The 9,394-nt window shown below is 42.8% G+C and overlaps 1 protein-coding gene across 2 annotated transcripts in view; it reads left to right on the plus strand.

Moving 5' to 3' along the window:
* ascc1 (activating signal cointegrator 1 complex subunit 1) overlaps positions 1 to 8,704 on the plus strand; it is a 25,779-nt gene extending 17,075 nt beyond the window's left edge. For both annotated transcript variants that reach the window (XM_042082419.1, XM_042082418.1), the window contains exon 11: positions 8,473 to 8,704. The gene's annotated coding sequence lies outside the window, so the exon portion shown is untranslated. The remainder of the gene's footprint in view (positions 1 to 8,472) is intronic.
* The last annotated feature ends 690 nt before the right edge of the window (positions 8,705 to 9,394 follow it).

Raw genomic sequence — 9,394 nt, forward strand, 5'->3', positions numbered from 1 at the left:
TACACTTAGTTATTTACTTTTACTATTGACTGACAAGAGGATACAATCAAAAACAGCCTGAAAAAAGCAACCCTTGCCCCAATAATATTTGAATGACCGATGATAAAAATCCTAAGGACATTCATCCAAGCAGACCAGTCGTTGCCTTGGAATCGTTGCTTAGGGCCCACTTACATTTCGTGACCGGGCACCTTAGCTGTGTTTTACATGCGCCTTTCACTTTAGACCAGGTATTTCTTGGTCAGTGGCGTCATCATTCTTAACAGATAACTCAGATAACTTATTGTGCTGACGAAACTGCTTGTGCAGGGAGGTCTGATGATACAATGCAAAGATATAAATGTGCATGAGAAGTTGTCTCCCTCGCTGCATCGGTCTCTCTTTCTCTCTGATGCATATGGGACCTCTCTGCAGAGATGAATAAACAACTAATAAGAAAGACAAACCTTATCTCAGACTCTCAGTATTTATAGATACTGAGATAATATTTGAGCTAGACACTCACTGCAGACTGAGTTTCAGTTTAGCTTTTATATCTCCCTCTGTATGTGCCAGCAAAGTGTTTTATTTCATTGCTTACATGACATTGTTACCATTAACATTATTAGCGGTGGAGACCTTGGTTGTGTAATTTGTTTTCTTGTAGTAAAACATGCATGTTGTACCGAAGGCATTACATTAGATAGCCTGACAAGTGGAAGACATCACTCATTATCAATGTCAGTATTCTGCTGTTAGTGTATGGTCTCAGCCAGGTAGGATAAAGCCTCACTTAAATGATCATATTTGCTGTTGTTACTATGCAGGGGAGACAAACAGAAAATGTCATGTAAATAAAAGCTTCTGAAGTTCAAGGAGTCTGTTGACCATAAAAACTTTGTTCATAAACTATTCTTTGTAAAAATGAAATGTTCATGCTCACCAGGCTCCTTGAACATCTTTTCTCTGCAGGCCACACACAACACAACACAAGAAACTCACACCCATAAAATATAGACTCGCATACTCACCACCAACTATTTAAATTTCGCTTTATTATTTATGTTTATTTTGAGTGCAACACTGTAATAATACGTTTGCGTCTGGGGTCTGTGTTGCTTCAGTGCCGGTATGCTGTTTGAATTGGTGAAGTTGTCCAGAGAGCACAGAGAATGACAGTCTAACGAGTATTCCATAAAGACTTACAAGACTGAGTCAAAGGCAGTTTAAAGATTAAAGTTATCAATCTACCATGAGTGTTTCCACCACTGTAGAGCAACAGAGAGACTATTCCTTGTTACCACTATGTTTGAGGTTATGCTGCCTATGTTGTTATGCTAGCTAACTAGAATTATATAGACAAACTATAGAAAATAGTAAGGGAAGCTGTAAGGAGTTTTGGTCTAAAAAAGAAATCTTTGCATTCCTCAGAAGCCACACTAGTATTTGGCCAGCAGGGGTCATCATATTACAGGCATTGAGTAGTCCAATATACTGTGGAGGAGTGTGACAGCCAACTGTGATGGAAAATTCATTCATTCTTTTGCGGAACATAAATAAACATAGAATTATAAATTATGAATCCGTGGAGATGGATGCACATGCAGCATGTGCTACTGCATATGTGCATACGTATGAATGCGTTTATATGTCATATTGTAGGGAAAAAAATGGGACATAGTGTACGTGTATAGCGTTTTTTTAGGACTTCAAAAATAAATTAGATTCTGTTTGTGCAGAATAGTCATAGGTGTCATACAACGTATGTGTGTGAGAGAGAGAGAGTGTGAGAGAGAGAGGGAGCGAGAGAGGGAGAGAGAGGGAGTAAGTCAGGAGTCCAAAGCTGCTTAGTATGCACAGAGGGCAACAGCATGTGGGCACAAGTCACACTGAGCTCAGTGCTCAGTGCCGCGCCTTTATGCACATTCACACACGTACACACACACACACACAATGCAAGAGGTCCATTCTGCCGATACACTTGCATACATAGTCACACAGCACTCACTTCAGTGGACAAGCGTGTGTAGACACACACACACACACACAGCACACACACAGCACCCACCACTCAGCATATCATGGCATATTTTCCTGGGCACTTGTGCACCATAGGCACTGGCACTATGCAAATGTTGCAGTCAGTCAGTCAGTGAACCATTGATTCTTCTCCTCCTCTTCCTCCTCTTTCTCCTCCTCCTCTCTCTCCTCCTCCTCTCTCTCCTTTTTTGGTAGAGACTCCCTCATTCAGACCATATCTCACCCATATACTCTGTCTCTAGGGGGAAATGCCCTCATTAGTGCCAAACCAACAAAACAAAATGCGCACACACACACACACACACACACACACACACACACACACTCAGAGGGGGTGAGGTGTAGTAGGCATATCGGTCAGGACCCAGAAACGTCGATTTGTCCACGAGTGAGCTTTGAGGAGACAGAGGGGCTCATTTGCAAGTTGATTAAATCCAGTTAGGTCACGGTGGTGTTTTCCTCGCTGTCGTCGAGCAGTGGGGGCGGAAATATTGAAACTACACATTCAAATGAAAAAGAACAATCTGCATATGGAAACATCTAGGGCTGTTTATTCTTGCTCATAAAGATTGCACCCAGCAGGGTCTCGAGTTCATTTGTAGCTTCATAGCTGTGTGGCTCTCCAACTACTACAACAACTCTGAAGCTGTGGTGTTTATGCTCTGCCTCTTTTTCATAATAGATTGTGCAGCACCAGGCCAATTTTTTAAAGTTTTATTTTGGGCTTTTAGCCTTTTATTTAGAAAGGACCGTGAAGATCGATGGGAAGAAAATTACAGATAGGGATGGGGTGGGACTAAGAAATGACCGCAGGTCGGATTCAAACCTGGATCCCCGTGGGCACTCGAACATGATACGGTGGCTTTAGCCACTTGCGTCACTGTGCCCCCACACCAGGTCGATTTTGAGGTAATTTATTGGTGTACTCTTGGAATTAATATATCTCTCATTCTTGGGATTTACAGAATATCAATATGTTGGTATTGGCACTAAATGACGCGTTTTGTTTTTTTTCATTATCTGTTGAAAAGGTTGGGGGGGATGGGTGCAGCTCTGTGATTTCCAACCTGTTTTTAAAGTCAGTGTGGTTTTGAAAGCAATCAAAGCCTGATTACTTTCAGAGGTTGGCCTATCATCTCTACTACAAATGATGGAACCTCACAGGAACTTTAAAAACCTGCCATTAGCACTCACTCTCTACCTTCTACTGTGAAGCCCTGCAAACTTCTGTTCTATTCTCAGAACACGTTGTCGTTTTATATTTATCCCGTCTATGCTCCGTGTAGGTGTGATGTTCTGCCTTCTCAGTGTGGACAAGCTGAGGTGACATTTCCTGCTTGTTAAGAGCTTTTCATTCTCCCCCCTTCACCCCAACACCAGCCACCCACCCACCCCCACCCCTTATTTTTCCCCCCTCTCTGCTTGCTGCTCACCCAGCATCTTTGGAAGGGAGGAGGTGAAATAAGCAAGCCTGCCATCCACCTTAATTAGTCAGCTCTTGGCTCCCCGCAGTGAATCGCACCACCAGTAACCCCCAGCGGACTGTGGCCTTGCTCTGAGGACTCTCTCAACAGGGCGTGATAAATGAGTTTCCAGGGGGCAGGGGCTGTGTCGGGTGGTGTCATTAGACACATGGAGTGGGCTTCGCTTGACATCTGTGTCATCATCGCACTCCTCCTCGTGTGATCATTGGACTGCACCACCACGGGGCGGGGACTGCCCATTGGCTAGTGTTTGTTCGCACCACTCACTTCCACTCTGGATGTGTCAGATATGTCAGTCCATGGCCAGAATGGCAAAAATATTCTAATCAATGGAAATGCACATTGCTGCTACATTCCATAAGCATTTGCTAACAGAGTGCCCGCTATGGCTGCTAGCTGCATTCATTATTATTAAAGCCCACACAAGGCTTTAAATTGGCAATTATGAACCACAACTTAGATGAAGATTTCTTTAAAATAAACAAGTCACAATTTTACAAGTAGTAAGGATAAGGGTGGAGTGACGTATCCTGCACGGTGCTTTTCAACCCATTTTTGGCAGCCTTCATAAGAGTGCTGCCTATTGAGACCCACAAAGCCATTTCCAAACTGTACTGGTGGTTGATGGTGAGCTGTCAAGGTGCTCTTCAGTGTCACCAGGGTCATGAAAAGCGGTGTGTTTGAAAAGCTTCGCTCATACATTTTCATGGAGTGCTCTCATGAGCATTCTCCACTCCACCCCTGGGTGAAAAGTACATTATTCCACCAGGACTAGCAGTGGATCTGCTGAGACCAAGACTGACTGTGTGTGTGTGTATGTGTGTGTGTGTGTGTGTGTGTGAGAGAGAGATTTGCAGGCAGGCAGAGTGTATAGGAGAGCTGAATACTGGAGGAGAGAGCCTGTATTGCTGTCTGGGTCTCCCTGAGGACCTAGAAAATGTCTTCAAAACATCAATGTCCTCCCTCCCCCTATCCCCTTCTCGTTCCAAAAGAGGCCTCTGGCTTGTAACTGTTCCTATTTCAAAAGTCAGTGCAACTCACTTTCCCGCAGTGAAGATGCAGTATCCGCTCCTCATACTGTAAAAAGCAGATAACATTGATTTTGATATCAAATATATGTGGCCAGCAGATCCAAACATTCAGTCAATAAAAGGAATGTGTAGCATGCATACTGTAAATGTGCGAGTCTGGGAAAGCTTGCTACATTTTTGAGCTACAGTATGCAGGGGCATGGTGATGCTGAGGTTATTTATTGGTAGTACTGTATGTGTGAAAGTGAGAGCTCTCCTGTGGTTGTGTGCTTACCTTTTCCAGCCTGCGGTCATTGAGGCATATACATTTAGACCACACAGAGGCAAGCAACCAGCAACTACAGCAGAGAGGGTTAAAGCAAGGATCTTTGACTACAGCGTGCGTCATACAAAAGGCTTGTGATCCAAATAACATGCTCCTGCCTTATTCAATATGGCTCATGTCCTTCCAGTCTTCTGAGAAACACCCTGTAGTATGTTTTAGTCTGTTTCGGAATGCATTACAGCACATTCTTACATTTACATTACATGAGTTGCACATGTAACATGAAGACCGCACACGTTTTTTTAGCGTTTTGTGTTTGTCTGTAGGACTCTAAAGCCTAATTCTCACATGATTCCCGTTTAACACTAAAAAAACACCTGGCCTGCACCTCCTAAGATGTCACCTCACTGCATGCTTTCTTTTTGAGTGTCATGTTTGTTGAGTTTGTAGGGTTACTAAATCAATCTCAGTCAGAATGCTGTAATGGTTTGGAAGTTGTTCATTTTAATTAATCTTTTTATTAATCAAATAAAAAAAAACATTATGATGAATTGGAGGCTTTGAGAATTGGAGCCATGTCTAGACATTTTTTCTTATGGATTTATTAAGCAGAAATGGGTTGTATGAGCTAAATAATTACAGGGTCTAGCTATCTTAATTTATTATTAATCACTTTGAATTATATTGCAATTACAGAATACACACTCACTGATTTAGTACCTCTGCCAAGGAGGTTATGTTTTCTGTGTGCAAGATTACGCATTGATTCAACTTACTGGGTGATTCCACAAATTAAGTTTTCCTTTCACTAACATTGCACAATACGGCATCTTGCCGTGGTTGACATCTTTGTTCTCCGAGCGTTCTTCTATTAGTTAAAAAGATAAAACAAGTTGTCAGTGTTTCCCACAGAAAGGGGAAAGGGGGGGGGGGATTAAGATCATCTTGGTAGTGTATAGTTTTAATTGAGTGCCTGTCACTTTAAGACGTTTGAGGGAACCCTTGCAATTGTAACACAGTTGAAAGGCTGCTGATGTGTGGATGCAATTCATAACGTTTTCTACATAGTTAAAATAAAGGTTCACGTACTTCTCCTTGGGACAAGCACTTTTGAATTTTGGAAAACACTTTTCCATTTACATCGGGATTTTGCAAACATTCAGTGTCAGAGTCAATAAAATGACCCGAATGACGAAATTGACAAGCAGCTGTAAGTAGGCTAAGCATGCTTAATTTGAGATACTGCTTGATTTCATAACTTAACTTAGTTTAGTCTCTTCAATGTAGCCTACTATGTTGTGATAAGACCTTAGCAGAGTTCACTTCAATGCAGCAGTTTTGAACAAATTTGCGCAGCATGGTCACGATGCTAAGCAGATTTAATAGCAATTTAGCTAGACATCTTCTATGTAATGCTTCTATGTGGCAACAACAATCCTTCAACAATCATGAATATTTTGTTAAATGCACATGCAGAGGAGTGGCAGCGGGCTACGAGAGAGAGAGTGGGGCGGGACAAGGAAAGGCTGCGTGCGTAAAAAGCGCAGCTCAATGGCAATGCAAGGATTTGACCTTATATTTAATTGAAATTAAATTAAATTAAACATAGAATATTAATCTGTGGCGGCCGATTTTTATTTTGTGGCACCCCACCACAGATTAGTCAATGTATGGGAAACACTGGTTGTTCAATTTGACAGACACTTCTTTAGAGGAAGTAAATAGAAATATAGACAAATGTTTAAGTAGCTAAGTCCAGCAGGACTAAGGCTTTACGCAGGAAATGTCCCATCTCCTTACATTAATAATCTCCAGTTTATTTAAAACATGTAGCTTATAGCGGTTAAACAGGAGCATAGGTTTTAGCAAACATCTCAGTGGTTTGGAACATACATTACATGATTAAAGGTCGGCGAGAGCTCTTAACGCCACTAGTGATGACCTTGATGCCATAATGGTGTGCATTGCCCAGCATGTGGAAAGATTAAGGATATAATCGCTACTATAGCAGCTGAACAGCATGTCCCTCTACTTACTGGTATATGATCTGATACTTCCTGAAAGCATGGCATCCAGGACTCAGTTAGTTTGTACTGGCCAGCATGCAGCATTTAAGTCCTCTGTGCCAAGCCGAAATCTTGAATTGTGAAGTTCTAACGGAACCATCTTGCTAAACCACTAAATTGTACATTTCCAGCGAAGACCACCAAGAAATTGGCAGTACATAGAAGTCATCATTGAGGACATAATGGAATGAATAAGTTGGGTTTTGATGGGAGGTGTGTGTGTGTGTGGGGGGGGGGGGGTTGCTTAGGCCTTCTGTCGGGGTCACAGTAAGTTTGAAATTAATGTCTGACAAAGTCTCTTGACTAGAACAGTGAGTGACTGATCTCAGCCATGCACAAAGAGCATTGTGATTGTGGCAGCCTGTCACATTTCATCACAGTGACCTTTGAAACAAGGACAGGAAAGTCAAGAGTACTCTGGGTGAAGATGAGCCATTGGAGGGAATTCATGCTGTCTCGTTCCAAATGACCAGACAGTACAGACCCCTAACCCCCCCCCCCCCCCCCATATCTTCACACAAGAAACCCACACATCCCTACCTGGGACACCAGGGAGCAAGCATGAAAGTTTGAAAGCATCGCTGGAGTTGAGAGCAGCAGCAGCAGAAGAAGAAAAAAAAGAAAACATTCCCATTCTGCTCAGGGATGGTAGCCGCATCCTGTGCTAGCACGTGGCTAACGAAGCTAATGCTGACAGATAAGAAGAGAGAGAGAGAGAGAGAGAGAGAGAGAGAGAGCCGAGGGGGGGAGCTTACAGACAGACAAGACAGGCAGCTGTTTAGCATTCCGTTCAGCAGAGTGCTGTGAGACTGTCAAAGCCTGTTTACTGTGGCATCCATCCGGAGAGGGCTAAAGCACAAAACCGTGTGACTCCTGTCAGTGTGGAGGATGCCGCAGGCCCGGGATGCGCCGGCAGCCAGGGGAAGTGCAGGAAACGTTCCATTTCCAGCAGTTTATTCTTTGGTCAGTCTAAATATTGATTGCCAAGAAACGACGAGCAAGCCGCTTGGTAATCTCGCGCCCAGACGACAGAGGATATAAATTGTCTGTTGCAGTTGTGGACCTTGGCGGTTGTAAAAACAAGTGATGTATGTACATGATGTATGAATGTGATCATTAATTTTTAAGGCAGGGATTTGTAAGGTCGTCAGAACAGGACACCTTGGTGATCTGTTATAACGTGTCCATTACAGTAAAAAAAGTTATTTACTTCAACTGTTTTTTTTTTCTTTCTGCTTTCTGACTTCATTTTATTTATGTGAATAACCAAGATGCATTGGGAATAAATCAGCCTGGATATTAAGGATGGGAGGCCTTGATTCCATGCAGATGATTGCTTTTGTATGATGAAGCTCTCTGAGAAGAGCCAGTGCCATACGCGGTAGAGATAACACACCACCAGGGCTTAGAGCACTGCATCACCTCCGCTGAAAGTGCACTGCAAATTAAGCGGCTCGTGTTTGCCGAGCCAGAGCAAACTCTACACATGCCCCAAGGCCCCCTCAATAGGGTTTATCGATGGTATGGAATGAATATGAATCATGGAAGGCGTGTTGACTCTTTGGTATGAGCTTTAATGCAACCTTCTGTGTGAACTTGTGTTTCAGGTAGAAGAGGATCAAGCTGTATCACTCCAAGGCCCAGCAGACAGGGTGGGGATCAAGAAAGACCAAGCTGAAATCCATGTTGCAGCGAGATACAATTCAGACTGCCTGGTGGGCTACCTGTCACTGACTGTAAGGGCATTACTCGGAGACTCTCAAACAGCCACAGCTTTCAAGCTTTAAGGTGATGACCCAATTTCCCATCCACAAGTTCAACAATAAATAAGTGCTGAAAGCTGATGTTTACTGTCTGTTTATTACCTCAGTAATACACCTCAATTAACCTAAATAACCTTTAATTACCACCTTTACCCACCTTTGACTTTAGGTTACACAGTAAAATGTGATTACAGTGTTTTTTTATAACAGTGCTACATTACTGATGACCAGATTCCAGTGAACACCAGAGTATGTACACAAACTCAGATTAAAGTAATTACTTGGTGAGCAGGAGTGATGTTGGATTCTAGTGAGAACAATGGCCACTACTTGGCTAGCTAATTCAGCCCCAATATATACTCAGTGTGCTGTCGCCATCTTAAAAAAAATACCTCCAACATGTATTCACTTCCACCCTAATTTTCACAAACAAGCCAATTAGGCAATAATTAGGTCCCACATTACCAATGACCACAAATTAATTATGTCATTGTGGATTGGCAGGAAACTGACAGCTCTTCCACCATTCCACATAAACAACATTTGTGTCAACCAGTGATTATTTGTACAAATGTAGCTGGAAGTGAGCACTTGGGGGAACACCATTTTACAGATGGTGAATGCTAACTGGCTCAAGCTAACCCTCCAAATCCCCCTGAGTGTAACAGTGGCTAGCAGGTACCGTGATGTGCAGTGAGTAGACCTACACCTCACCCCATCATAAAAGATGTCTTGGTGAAACCAGCACCTATGGGGTTTAGCCCTC

The sequence above is a fragment of the Alosa sapidissima genome, chromosome 24 (genome assembly GCF_018492685.1).
Source record: "Alosa sapidissima isolate fAloSap1 chromosome 24, fAloSap1.pri, whole genome shotgun sequence".
NCBI lineage: Eukaryota > Metazoa > Chordata > Actinopteri > Clupeiformes > Clupeidae > Alosa > Alosa sapidissima.